The sequence below is a fragment of the Saccopteryx bilineata genome, chromosome 6 (assembly GCF_036850765.1).
Source record: "Saccopteryx bilineata isolate mSacBil1 chromosome 6, mSacBil1_pri_phased_curated, whole genome shotgun sequence".
NCBI classification, from domain to species: domain Eukaryota; kingdom Metazoa; phylum Chordata; class Mammalia; order Chiroptera; family Emballonuridae; genus Saccopteryx; species Saccopteryx bilineata.
Genome location: NC_089495.1, coordinates 99,601,792 through 99,617,231, shown reverse-complemented (window position 1 = coordinate 99,617,231; position 15,440 = coordinate 99,601,792).

Genomic DNA, 15,440 nt, shown 5'->3' with positions numbered 1-15,440 from the left:
CGGGTTCATCTGGTTTGAGCAAAGCTCACCAGCTTGGACCCAAGGTCGCTGGCTTGAGCAAGGGGTTACTCAGTCTGCTGAAGGCCCACGATCAAGGCACCTATGAGAAAGCAATCAATGAACAACAAAGGTGTCGCAACAAAAAACTGATGATTGATGCTTCTCATCTCCCTCTGTTCCTGTCTGTCTGTCCCTATCTATCCCTCTCTGTTTTTGTAAAAAAAAAAAAAAAAAAAAAAAAAAAAAGATCTTAAAAAAATAGGATATTAATACTGTTAAGATTGTGGTAAGCATTAGCAATAACTTTGTAGGGCACCTGTCACATCAAAATAACTCTAAAAATATTATTATAACATGGAATATATATATAAAAATTTAGCCATTAATAATACTCATGCAAATGCTCAAGATGAGAGAGAATAGTGCTATCTAGAATAGATGGATAAACATTGAACACAACTAAGGCAGCACTTAGAAATGACAGAATCACATTGTTAGAAGGAATCTTAGGGGTTTACTGGTCCAACAAACTCAGTCTACCAATGTAGAAACAAAGGCTCAGAGAAGTTGACTTGCCCAGCCCGGTAAATCCACTGGGAGCAGGGGCCAGATTGACCACACATATGGCTCTGCTTGGGGGGCTGGTGCTATGGGATGTGGTGCTTCCCAAACCTGGCCAAGTGTTAGAACAGCTTATGAGCTTTTAAGAATACTGGCTTTCAAGAGAGTCTGACTCAGGAGGCTTGGGGTGAGGTCTGCAATATGTTTGTTCAATGAGGTCCTGGCCTGCAGAGCAGCCTATTGGTGCAGCAGCTGGAGCACTGAGCTGGGAGCTTCCATCACAGCCCTCCTACCCTGCTATGTGATGGGCAACCCAGCCTCTCCATTTGTAGTCATCTCATCTGTTTCTTGAAGGGGTTGCTTTGGTTGAGATTCAGGTCACCACTATCTCTCATCATCACTCCATTACACCACTTCAGCTCAAACTGGACTGGAGTTTGGGTAGGATATGACTTGCAGGTGAGGGGTGGGCTAACAAGAGGGGTAGAAAGAAGGTAGAACTGTGCCATGAGCCTGGCTGGGAGAAGGTTTCCTGTGGGGAAGGAGAGGGAGACCCAGTCAGGTGGCTTGAACACGGCTTCAGTATGGAGACTTCTGGGGAGAGGGGATGGGCTTTAGGCATCATTTCACGGAAGGAGCACTTCCCAAACTGTATTATGTGGAACATGAGGCCTTTGAGATGCTCTCAAAGAGGACTTTGTTAATAATTTTGGGAGATGCTACGTACTGTATCATGGTTGAGATTCATAATGTATATTGAGAGTTCTGAGGAGTCTAATTAATTTTCCTTAGTTGGGTATGTTTCAAATTTATTTGACCAAAGGGCACTTAAAAAAACTATTAACTAATGTTGCACAGAACACTTTGGGGGGAACACTGTTGCAGAAAACAGAGAGTCATTGTAAGTTCTGGGCTCAGCTTTAGAGAACCGGGGAAATGATCACTAGAAAGAATGGTTATGAAGAGCAGGAAATGAACTAGAATTTCTCAGTTGAGAAGAGAAGAGAAGCCTTATGCAGTACTTTTTTGGTTATATGAATTGGTATAATGAGGAGCATGATTGATTGTTCTTCATATTCACTGAGCATCAAGCCAGAAGAAATGGGCTTAATAGTTAGGCGTAGAGATTTAGGAGAAAGAAAACGGAAATCTTTCTGATAAGGGATATAAACCAGAATAGTTTATCTAGATAAACAATGTAATTTCCAGAGTTTCATCCATTTCAAGTAATAATCCTAGATAACAACTCAAGTCCCATACATTTTCTTCTCTGTCTTTCCACATTCAGGGATCCTGGCACATACTCGGGAGCCACAGAGCACCCCAGCAGCCGAAACAAAGAGCCAGCAGCTTATGGAACTGTAGATCTGAAAAGAACCCAACGTCTGGTCCAACTTCTCACCAATTTCCTGCAGCACTCGAGCCCGGTCACCCTCAGGAACACGCTGGGGACAGCTCCAGTGCCTGGGAAACCATTACTTTTCTAGGTAGCTAATTTCATTTATGGATGGCTTAAACTGTTAGGAAGCTCTGCCTTACCATGAACCAAAATATGTATCGTTACATCTTACACATTTTAGACCTTGTTATTTGTGCTGGAGTTCCACAGAATATACTTATTACTTTTTTTCCTCTGGGATGACGGAAGATAAATATCCTAATCCTTCTTTAAGACAAGTCGTCCAAGTCCTTTAGACATTTCTCCTAACATATGGCCTCTAGAGGATATGGGCTGATCATGAAGTATAGCCAGGTTACCGCCCTTCCGGGGCTGGGCAGAGTCTAACTGCAGAGAGGCCAGGTGGGCAGGCCAGGTCCCTAAGATGCAGCATTAGACCTGTCCCCATGTTGGAGGGCTGGGCTGGCAGATCCATCTGGTCAAGTTACATGTGTGATCAAGAGGCCATAGAACAAAATCCACCCTAATGTGAAAACAGTTGATGAACACCAGTTTGCAGGAGAGTGGGCTCTCGAGAAAGGGCATCGTGGGAGGGTGTTTAGAATTAGAAAGAGTTAGACCTGTAGTTTCTCTAAGTCACTGAGTGCAATAACCAAAACTGCTTTGTCAACTCTATCAACGGGGTGAAATGTGGAGGTACAGGAGATGTCACAGCAGCTTCACACATCACATCTTTCTTGCAGCAGCTGAACCCTAGATACTGGGAACAGGAGTGGTTTCGAGGGGCACTCTGGGTATGAATGTATGTGAGACATCACTGAGGGAGCAGGCAGGTGTGACTCAGTGACTCAAAAAAAATGCTGTGCATGACTCTTACTGGGACGACCCTTGTCCCTCAGACCTCACCAGCCTGGAATTACTGAGCCAGATTTTATTCATCCGTTCAGGTCTTTCTTACTCCAATAAAGAATTGCATTAGTCAGATTTTGTTGTTCAGCAATCACATCATGCAGTAACACAAATCTTTTTTTTATATAAACCACTACCAAGGTCTTCCTCCTTATATTGTAGTACATTATTTGAATCTAAATGCAGGATTTAACACCTTTTCTGCTACATTTTATTTGATTGCTATAACTTTATTGTTATTTTTAATATAGTTTTTCAACAGTGCTAGGTATTCCTCCTGTCTTGGGCATCTTCACTTTTTTTTTTTTTTTTTTTTTTTTTTTTTTGTATTTTTCTGAAGCTGGAAACAGGGAGAGACAGTCAGACAGACTCCCGCATGTGCCAGGATCCATCTGGCACGCCCACCAGAAGGCTATGCTCTGCCTACCAGGGGGCGATGCTCTGCCCCTCTGGGGCATTGCTCTGTTGCGACCAGAGCCACTCTAGCGCCTGGGGCAGAGGCCAAGGAGCCATCCCCAGTGCCCTGGCCATCTTTGCTCCAATGGAGCCTCGCTGCAGGAGGGGAAGAGAGAGACAGAGAGGAAGAAGAGGGGGAGGGGTGGAGAAGCAGATGGGCGCTTCTCCTGTGTGCCCTGGCTGGGAATCAAACCCGGGACTTCTTATCTTCACTTTTGATAAACATGCCCTTCCATTTCCTTCTCAGAGCCTTGGAACACGCCCATCAGAAAGGCATCCGGGAGAGAGGGCGTTTTGGGACATGCTACTGGAGACTTTTCTTGAGTAAGACATCAGACTTTTAACCCACTCTTTAAATGAACATGTTCAGCCTCTATTTATTCACAGAATAGGACTGTTTTCCAGTATGTGTTTCTCCATCTCGTTCTTAGAGAAATCAAAGACTATTGAAATGATTTACCAAAACCAAGATACATTATGTGATGCTTTAATTTTTTTTCTTTCTATTTGATTTTCACAGGCATTTGGGCTTAATGGGAAATCAAAAATGTATTTTACCAGACAAAACCATTACAGTTTCTGCGTAATATAGGTCTCACCCTCCCAGCCCCAAGTATGCCCAATAGATTACTGTGTAACAAGCAGTAACTGCCTTGCCCAGCCTTCAGTTCAAACTCTATACACCGTTTACAAGTCCTTAGTTGGCTGGCTTACCTCTTCTGTCTTCTCTTTCTTGAAGTTCCCCTCATGCTCCAGTTCTCTTATTAGACCATGCTCTCTAAACTTTTGGCTATTGAACCCTGTTTCTGCTTTCTGGACACTCTTCTCTCTTCATTTTGTTTGACTAGCTCATACTCTTCCTCTAGCTTGGATCTAACTTCCTCGAGGAAGCCAACCTTGACCCCCCCAGGCTGGATTAGGTGTCCTTTCCACATTCTCCTTCCCATCCTGGATTTACCCTTATGGTAGCACCTGCCGCTCAGGTGTCCATGCTTATGGGCTTCTTCTCCCAGTTGGCTGTTAACTCTTTGAGAGCGGTGACTGTGCTTGGTGCATAGCAGTCTCTCAATAATTCAATTAAAAACTACAGGTCACAGCCTTACAGGGCCCAGATACATTAATGTGAATGAGACACATCAGTGTAGTCTGAAAGACCTCAAGGTCTTTTGTCAATATTTGGAGTGTGGCCTTGAGTAAGTCATTGTCTTTTTAGACTTCAGTTTATCTGTGCAATGACAATGATCTTCAAGGCTCTTGGCTAATGCAAGAAACAATTCAACTGGAAACAGCAGACCTGACCTGGATCTGCTGAGAGTGTTAGGAAAGGTGTTTAATAAATCCCACTCACTTTTCTTAGTTTCAATTTCTTTATTAGATAAAGAGGCTAAACTCTGAGCAGTAGTAGATAAGCATGAAGTCCGAGACAGACTGACGGTGTGGAACAAGTCACTTTGTGACTCAGTTTTCTTCTCTATAAATTCCTCAAATCCATCCTTGTGAGGAGGACTAAATGAACTAACCCCAGAAACTAGGGAAGGGATAAAAATATATTGAGCCTGACCAGGCAGTGGCTCAGTGGATAGAGCATTGGCCTGGGTGCTGAGGACCCAGGTTAGAAAGCTAGAGGTCGTCAGCTTGAGCGTGGGGTCGCCGGTTTGAGCGTGGGATCATCGATGTGACCCCATAGTGGTTGGCTTGAAGCCCAAGGTTGCTGGCCCTGCTGGAGGCGCACCCCCCCCCCCCCGCATCAAGGCACATATGAGAAAGCAATCAATGAATAACTAAGGCACCACAACTACAAGTTGATGCTTCTCAACTCTCTCCCTTCCTGTCTCTGTCCCTGTTTATCTGTCTGTCTGTCTCTCTCTTGCCATATATATATATATATATATATATATATATATATATATATATATATATATAATACCAATTCTGTGTTTGGTACATAATGTCATAGCTGTTCATCCTCCCAACAACTGACATGGTTGGTTTTAGACAAGTCTGTTTTATGGAAGGAGGAAATGGTTCAAGGTCACGCTGTTTGTAAATGGCAGAACTGGCTCCTAGTGTGACTCCAAAGCCCACACCTGTCTTAATCCTGTCTCTGCTGGCTCCTCCTTTGTTCAGCACCCAGCCCTGGACCTGGCACGAAGGCTCCTCCGCCGTTCCAGGTCTAAGTCTGGATGTAGGACCCACTCCAGCCCCAAAACGTCTGAAAATGGAGCGAGGTCTGGCTGGAGCCTGCGGGAGTGCTCGCTGGGTTAAGCTGGGTGAAGCTGCGCTCATCGTCTCTCCGGAGCGGAGCGCACACGCGGGTGTCCACGCAGCGCGTGGTTTATAAAAAGCCATTGGGAGCACTGTCTTGGGACTGCAGCCATTTATTCGCGCTTTTTCCTTGTAAAGTGTTAACTGACTGTTTTACACCAAGGGCAGTTAATCCTGAATGGGATGTACAGGCATTCAATTCACCTCCACTTTTTTGCCAACTCTGCTTTTTTCCTCCCTCTTGCTTCTGAAGTTATATATGATTCTGAAAGAGGAGGCCATTTTCTATCTGAAGGGAGGGGGTAAAAAAAACAGCTGACGGCTTTAAAGAGAAACCTTCCATCATAGGAAAGAACATTTGGTTGGAGAGATAATACCTTTGTTTTTAAAAATGGAATCCTGCTTCCGTGGCGTTTATCTTCTGACCTTGACCCCATTTCCGGTCTAATGCTAAGACCTTTGTAGAGGCAATCGATATCCGTGCACCTGGTGAAGGAGAAATGGAGGCTAGATATGATCAGTTCCATTTGTCAAATGGGGAAAATTGAAGCTCAAAGAGGTGAAATCACTTGTTTGAGATCAGAATGGAAGGCTGCGGGGGCAAATTGGGGTTAATGGAGAAACAGAGAGAAAGAGAGAGAGCACCTCTGAGCTAGCTAGCCGTTCCCCCTTTCACAGACCCCCCCCCCCAGCTATCTCGTGCTCTTCTCTCCAGTTTGTCACACTAACATTGTTGTGCTTTATTTGCAGATGAGGAGACTGTGAGTCTCTGTGGCATTAGCTTTTGGCTGAAAGGTGCACACCTTGTGATGGCAAAGCATGTCTAGAGCCTAAACCTTGAGCTCACAGCCTCCAGCTGCCTTCGTTAGTACCCGCTACTTGCCTGCCCCAGCTTTTGCAGAGAATCTAAATATAATGGATGGCTGCTGCAGAATGCCAGGATATTTTAATTTATAGAAAAGAATAATGGGGTTCAGGTGAATGCCCTGTTCTATATATTCTCTTTGGAATGAGGCTTAGTTTTACTGTCCTTTCACTTCCCGTTAGCTCTAGCTAAAGTGATTCCATAATGACATATAAACCCAAACATGAGTAATTGATGGCAGCCTCAGGAGCTTGAGCAGGATAAAATCAGACCGACTAGAATCTCCAGGGTGAAGAATTAACATTTATTGGTTTAGTGAAATGAATTTATGTCCCAATAAAGCCAGTTACGGACTAGACAGTGATTTAATGATGCGTTTTCTGTAAAAGGAGCAAATATGAACTTCTGGGCCTGGGTTAGACTGTAATTGATATGCCACCTACTAAACCAGTGTTTCAGATATGTTCAGGAAAGTCTATGAAACTTCCTTAATCCAGGAAATTTGTGTTTAACCCATTCTGTCAATGGAGTTGAAAGTTAACCCATTCTGTCAATGGAGTTGAAAGTTAACCCATTCTGTCAATGGGGTTGAAAGTTGAAAAGAAATTGAAGCAGCATCTCTAAAAGGCACGAACAGTACATTTATTCATTACTCCCACAAGATCAGGATTCTGAGCTCTCCTGGAAGCTTGAAGAATGAATATCAGGACAAATGCCACCATTAAAGAAAGAAAAGAAATACTGAATATAGATATGCATGGCACTCTTTAACTCTAGGTTCTCGCTCTGGGTCTGTAGGAGGACAGGGAGAAGGGCAGAAAAGAAAAGGGCATTTCTCAGGGACTGGGTGCCGTGCAGAGAGGACAGACATCCTGACTACTATCCCTTGGCCATTAGACAGTCCATATCTGCCATTAGAAGCCCAACTGACCCCTAAGAGAACTGAGAAATTGGTTTTTTTTTTGGTAATGAAATTTTCATGCAAAAACCTCAGTCATCTTGTGTCTTTGCTTTTGTATCTGGTATCTAACCCAGTAAGAAATCTAATAGGCTCTACTTTCAAAATAGCTCCTGAATCTGGTCACTTCTCTCCACCATCAGTGCTATCTCCCTAGTTCAGCCACTACCTTCTCTTTGCCTGGTTAACATTAAGGCATCCTAATTGGTCTTCCTGCTTCTATTCTTCATTCTTTCTCCCCCCGCCATTTTTTCTCCCAACCCCCCACCCCATACATTTATAATCTGTTCTTAATACATTAGCCCAAGGTGATGCCTTTAGAATGAAAGGTAGATCCTGTTTCCTCTGCTCCAAACTATCAGTGGTTTCCCATTTCACACAGAGTAAAGGAAAGTCCTTATAGTGGCTCATAAAACCCTGCACCACTGGCCCCTAAGCCTGCCGCCCCCTCCGACCTCACACCTTACCACCAGGTTCCTGGCTCTTTCTGCTGCAGCCAGGCTGACTTCCTTGCTGTTTCTGGAAGGCAGCAGGCACGTTTCGGCCTTAGTGCTTCTATTTGTAAGACTATTTCCCCAGGTATCTCTTACTGATTTCATGTCTGCTCACTCTCGCCTTCCCAGTTGAAGTCCACTCTGATTACGCTATTTCACATTGTAATCCCTCCAAGTCCCTCACGTACTTCTGCTCAAATCCTTCCATCTCTTTTTCCAGAGCACTTATTACTTTTTGACAATGCTATTTAATGATTTTTTTGGTTTGTTTTCTGACTCCCTTATTTGAATGTAAACTTTGCAAAAGGCTAGAATCTGCCTGTTTTGTTTACTGATGCAGCCCAAAAGCCTAGGACCATGCCTGGCAGGTGGGAAATACTCAGGAAATGGTTGTTGAATGAATGAATGGTCTGCTAAAAACCATCTTAAAATAGATTTAATACTGATGTGAGAAGTAGAGCTAATTCAATTTTGTTCCTACAGTCTGATGTTTTTGCAGCCTGATTTTTGTTATGTGTTTTGTTTTTAATTCTGGAAAGTAAGATATATTGAATTGGATAGAAGCCATATTCTCTATGTCTATGAAGTTTTGAGATCTCGTGCAAAAGAGTTTCAAGTAGATGAAGAAGATTTTTATTTGAATAATTATTGTTAAATTCTACCTTATTAAATCATATCACAAATTTTGAAATTTGAAACTAAGTGGAAGAACATTAGGAAAAATATACCCTCTTGTAATGTCACCATTGGCACTGACAAAATATTTGAGCGCCCACTGGGTGCAGAGCAGTGGGAAAGAAAAGACTCATTAAATATGTGGCGCACACATCTGTGTTGCTGGGCAACCAGATGTTCTAGTTGTGGGAGTTTTATGTTTCCAGTACTTCTAAACAGGGCGTCTGAGTCGTACATTTAAATGAAGTTTGTGAGGGGTGCTGGTAAGTATAAAATGTGGTCAACAGCAAAGAAAGCAGACTGGTTCAGGTGGAGATATCTTGTGGCACTTGGGATGATTTTTTAAAATTATACTTTATCAGGCAAAACGTATAGACGAAAGTTGTCATCCTAATTCACATTTGTATAGCACTTGTGCAGCCTACAAAGCACTTGCTTATAATAGATCATCTCAAGTGTATAGTTTCTGGGAGAAGGTTTGCTAAAACTACTGTCTCTCCCAGCACAGTCAGGTGTAGATTTCAGTTCTGCGGCCCTGGAGGCCAATGTTTTAGCGTTGCGTGGATGGGGAGCCCCAGAAGGGGCCCACAGAGGTGAGGCAGGCAGCCGGGCAGCCACACACCTGGTGCTGCATCAACAGCACAGACTCCACCACCACACTGCCTGGTTTTAAATCCAGGTTTGCCTCTAACTTGCTGTGATCTGGTGCTTCGGTTTGATCATCTGTAGAATGGGATTAGTAATAGTAGCTCCTTATAGGGCTCCTATGAGAATTAAATAAATTTATAAATGGAGAGTACTTACAGCAATTCCTGGCACCTGGGGAGCCTCCTGCATGTCAGCTGTTATTATTCAGAAACAGTAAAGGGACCTGCTTGTCACTCATTTCTCCTTTATTTGGTCACAGTGCTTGAAAATTTCTCCTTAGAGTCATTCCCTTGGGTATATAATTTTAACATTGTTAAGGAACAGAACCTTAGAGAATCAGATGAAAAGTGTGGTCCCCTTCTCCAGAACAATGGTCATATTCCTATGCATAGACAAACAATTTTGCCTGCAAGTTCAGGGGATTTATAAATCCTAACGTCCAGATGAAGAATCTCCAGGTCAGGGTGTTGTGTTTCCAGAGGCTGAGATTAAACTGTTCCCTGTGTGAGTTATTTGACCTGTCCCATCTAGAACATGGAGCCCTGGAAGGGCAGACTCAAAGGGATTCTGGGGTATCTATGCCCTGAGGGATATGTGAGGAGCAGCTGGAAGTAGAAGAGACAGAGATCGTGGAACAGAGACCAGATTTCTCAGTGTAATCGCTCCCCTGGGGCGCTCTGCTCACCACCTTCAAGATGCCTTCCTCTCCTAGGAAGCCGGGGTAACCTGCCGCTTCCCCCCTCTTGTCTCCTCTGAAACTCAGTCATTTCTCCCCCGCAGCATCCAGCTGCTGAGAGGCCTCCGGAGGGAGAGACATCCTAGTGAAAATGAAGAGGGTCTGAGCAGATCAGAGCAGGGACTGGAGAGTGATCTGACAAAGGCAGTTATGCCATGGAAGCCGAGCTGTATAATTGGATGTCAATATGTGTATTTCAAAACAGTCTCCAGGTATCCCAACTTCCCAGGGAGATGAATAAAGATCTTTCAGGAAGACAGGTTGGTACATGTTAAAGAAAGCATCTGGTACTTCCCAAGGATAGAGCAAAAGCACAAAGTTATGAGAACCGGATGGTTTTGACACCTTCTTCCGCACAGCTGGAGGGGTCTTCAGATTTCTTTGTGTGTCCCTTCCTCTTCTACAGCTTCTGGGGCAATGGTCAGAGTTTGGCTTGTGGAGGTAGCAGCCTTGCGGTTTGGCCCAGATCAGCTCTGTGGAAGAAAATGCTGATTTTTCATATTTTATCTGCTGTTAGAAGAGGATAATACGAGGTTTATTTTTTTCTTCTCCTCTTGGGGACTTGGTGAAGATTAATTAGGTGCTACATGTGAAGTGTTTTAAGCTCTGGCAGAATAAGGTGCTAAGCATTATTTCTAAAGTTAGTTTCCTTAACCCATTTCGTGAAATAAAGATCTCCACTCATTAACTGGAGTTTCAGTGGAAGTCACCTATTCTTCATAGTAAAATGGCTAGTGGGGGGTGGAGGTAGTGGGGGCTTGATGATAGAAACAGTGGTCAGTTCAGTCTGCTCACTTCCAATGGGCAACTTTTTTAATGAACTGTGGTGCTGGTTGAACTAACCCAAAGTAGCGAAAGCAAATGCAGCTGGGGCCAAAGCAGCAGGTCCCCCACGAGACTTCTTGTCCTAGGGATGGCGGAGAAAAGGAAGGGGCATCATGACTGAGACCAGGCAGCCAGAGACCCCAGGATGGGAGTTTCTGCCTTTCTATGGGGCAGAGTGGCAGAATACCTTGACTCAAAAGAGTTAACTCACCTTCTTGGCCAGGCAGCTGTACCTCATGGTACCCCAGTGTGTGGTGAGGTCCACATTGATCATGAGTTTCTTCTTGGATGGTCTTCCTCACTTCTGGAGTGAAGCCCAATCACATATCTGTTCTAATTGGAGGCAAGCTCTTGAATCAAGAAAGTTGCTCTCATTTATTCACTTCATAAATATTTATTGGGTATCTACTATTAGTCATAGTTTTAAGTATTAAGGATACAGCTGTGTAAGGTAGTCAAGGTCACTGTTCCCAAGAAACTTACATTCTAGCAGGAGAGATAGTCAGTAAACCAGTTAAACAAATCCTCCTATTCGTCTCCACCAGAACGTAAGCTCTACAAGGGCAGGTTTTCTTTTTAAAAATCTGTTTTGTTTATTTCTGTCTTCATAGCAACTGCAATAGGCCATGATATCTAGATACTAGGTGTTTCATAAGTATTTGCTAAATAAATGAGTGAAAAAGATCATTTCAGATAGCAGTAAGTACAATTAAGAAAATGGATCGGTCTACAGGTGGGAGATAAAGATGAGGAAGTAAGTAAGGGTTGGGAGATGTAAGGTCTTGTAAGCTTTGGTAAGAGTCTGGGCAAGAGCAATGTGTTTTAAGCACAGGAAATATGCAATTTAGTCTACATTTTCAGAAGACCACTGGAGTGCTCTTCAAGGGACAAGTAGGAAAAAAACAAATAGGAAAGGGGAAAAACTAGAGTCAGGAAAAATAGCGAGGGAGCTGATTTGGTGGTCCAGACCAGAGGGGGTGATGCCTCGTCCCAGCCAGAGAGCCATGCATGTGCTGGAAGGGGTCAGGTTCAGACACATTTTGGAGGAAGAACCAGTGGGATTTGTTGATGTACTGAATGTAGAGATTAGGCAAGGAAAGAGTCAAAGGTGACCATAGGGGTTGTGGCCTGTGTGAGTACATAGATGATGGTGCCATTAACTGAGGTGAATACCAGCGTTTCTGGAGTGCAGGCCCGAAGGGTGGCTAAGATTGATTGGGGTGGAGGTTAGTTCTTCTGGGTGAGTGCTGAGTACCTGGGGCAGTTTGGCCAGACATGTGGAAGAGTGGCAGGGGAAGGGGTAGGTTTGCACATGACAAGATAAGGTAACATTCAAGCTTTGGAGTCAAATAATTTTTTTCAGCTTTATTGAGCTATAATTGACAAATACATATATTGTATTTAAAGAGTTCATTGTGATGACTTACGGTAATATATGTATACATTGTGAAAGGATTCCTCTCATCTAATTTAGTGACACTTCTATCACTTTATTTTTATGAGAACAGTAAGTTCTACTGTTAGAAAATTTTAATTGTATAATACAGTGTTATTAACTCTAGTCACCATGTTTTACATGAGATCCTTAGATCTTATTTACCTTATAGCTGAAAATTTGTGCCTTTTACCAGTCTCTCCCTATGTCTCCTACCCTCAGCTTCTGGCAACCACTTTTCTATTTTGTTTCTATGAGTTTGACTTTTTTTCCCCCTTAGATTCCATATATAAGTGATACCATGTGGTACTTCTCTTACTCTGTCTGGCTTATTTCACTGAGCATCGTGCCCTATAGGTTTATTTATGTTGTTGCAAATGGCAGGGTTTCCTTTTTCCTTGTGGCTGAAATATATTCCACTGTGTGTGTGTGTGTGTGTGTGTGTGTGACATATTTTTTATCCATTTACAGATATTTACGTTGTTTCCATATCTTGCCTATTGTGAATAATACTGCACTGAACACTGCAGTTCAGATTCCCATGTAGATTCTGTTTTCCCTTCTTTTGGATACACACTTAGAGGTGGGATTGCTGGATTTTATTTTTTTGAGGAACCACCATTCTGTTTTCTATAATGGCTTTACCAATTCACATTTCCACCAACAGTGCACAAGGGTTTCCTTTTCTCCACATCTTTGCCAACTCTTACCTTTTGTCTTACTGGTAATAGCCATTCTAACAGGTATGAAGTAATATCTGATCTCTCATTGTAGTTCTGACATGCATTTCCTTGATAATTAGTGATACTGAGCATTTTTTTTTTCATGTACCATTAGTCATTTGTATGTCATCTTGGGGAAAATGCCCGTTTAGTTCCTCTGCCCAGTTTTTCATTGAATTTTGGTTTGTTTTTGCGATTGAGTAGTACAAGTTCTTTATATATTTTGGATACCAATCCCTTCTCAGATATGGGACTTAAAATATTTTCTCCTACTCTGTAGGTTGCCTTTTCATTCTGTTAATGGTGTCTTTTGCTGTGCAGAAGCTTTTTAGTTCAATGTAGTCCCACTTCTTTATTTTTGTTTCTGTTGCCTGTGCTTTTGGTGTCAGAGCCAAAAAGAAGAAAAAAAAAAGAATCACTGCCAAAGGGGTGAAAGGACTGAGCAAAAAGGAAAATTAAAGAGAAAAAGCTCGTGGACACGGACAATAGTGTGATAACTTCTGGGGGGGAGGGGAGTTGAGGGGAGGATATAGGGGGATAAACGGTGATGGATGGAGAAAAGCTTTCAGCTTTTCAATGTTGAATATGTTAGTTGTGGGCTTCTCAAAAATGGCCTTAATTATATTGAGGTACATTTTCTTTACACCCAGTTTGTTGAGTATTTATCATTGAATTTCGTTAAATGCTTTTTCTGCATCCTTTCCCAATGCATACACATATCAAATCATCGCCTTGTACAGATTATTTGTACCCTTCATTTTGTTAACGTGGTGTATTATATTGATTGACTGGCAGATGTTGAAACATCCGTGTACCCTGGAGTAAATTCCATTGATCATGGTGGCTAATCCTTTTATGTACTGTTGAGTTTAGGTTGCTAGTATTTTGTTGAGGATTATTTTCATCTATGTTTGTCAGAAATACTGGCCTGTAATTTTCTTTTCCCGTGGTGTCCTTGGTCCTTGTTTGGTTTTGTTATCTGGGTAACGGTAGCTTTGATTCTGGAAATGTTCCCTTTGCTTCTAGTTTTTGGAATAGTATGAGAAAGGTATTAATTCTTATCTAAATGTTTGATAGAATTTACCAGTGAAGCTATTTGGTTCTGGACTTTTCTTTGTCGGGAGGTTTTTAATTACTGTTTCAATCTCCTTGCAAGTAATTGATCTATTCAGATTTTCTATGCTTCATGATTCTGTTTTGGTAGGTTGTATGTTTTAAAAATTTATCCATTTCTTTTAGGATGCCCAGTCTGTTGGAGTGTGATTGTTCACAGTAGTCTCTTATGACATTCCTTGTGATTGTATTTGTGTGGTGTCACTTGTACAGTCTCCTCTTTCATTTTAATTTCATTCATTTGAATCCAATTATTTTTCCTTAGTATGTCTAGGGGAAGGTTTATCTATTTTTTTTATATTTTCAAAAACCAGCTCTTAGTTTTACTCATTTTTTTTCTTAGAAATTTTTATATTTAGACTCTGAGGGATCTTAGAACTACCTAAGCCAAAAGGTTTACCTTTCTCTCTTTGCTTTTAAAGACAAGGAATCTTTGTCTGACTGGGCAGTGGTGCAGTGGATAGAGCGTCAAACTGGGATGCTGAAGACCCAGATTCGAGACCCCAAGGTCACCAGCTTGAGCCCCAGGTCACTGGCTCAAGCAAGGTCGGTTACTCGGTCTGCTGAAGGCCCACGGTCAAGGCACATATGAGAAAGTAATCAATGAACAACTAAGGTGTTGCAACATGCAACAAAAAACTAGTGATTGATGCTTCTCATCTCTCTCCGTTCCTGTCTGTCTGTTCCTCTCTCTGACTCTCTCTGTCTCTGAAAAAAAAAAAAGACAAGGAATCTTTAAGTGAAAACTTACAAAAAGCCCAAGATGGAAGGTAATTTAATTGTTCCCCTGACCCCATGTCTAGGTCTGCTATATGTGGCTGCTGTTTTTCATATCTGTCCAGATGTGCTCATAAAGGCAACATATATGTCTCATACCAACTCAGGTAGAGATTCATTTATTTGACTTATAATAAAATATTATAAAAACAGGAAGCTTAATACAGTAGGACATTATTAAACTCCACCAGTCCTTCAGACTTTAGTGGAGCCAAGATTACATTTTTTTTGGAGTCAGTTTTGATGGATAGAGGAAAAGTGGCTGGATCATGAGTGTGAGAAATGGAGCAACATCTAGGAAAAAGCCTCAGCAAAGAGGAAAGGGCCTTGTAGGACAGTCTTGCTGAGGCTTGCTGAATCTGTCATTTTTGCTTTTTAGATTTGGCTCCTTCACAGCATCTTCAGGAGACTCTCTGCCTTAAGTTCCTGCTGACTTTGATACATTCTGCTGAAACACTGTACCCTTTTTCCTCTGCTACTGGGCAATATTTGATGTTGCTGTTAATGACAGGTCATTCAGAAAGTCCCAGGCCTCCTTCCAGGTGAGACATTCATAAGGGTCAGCTAGACACCTCCACTTGGCTACATTCTCACCCTCCAGT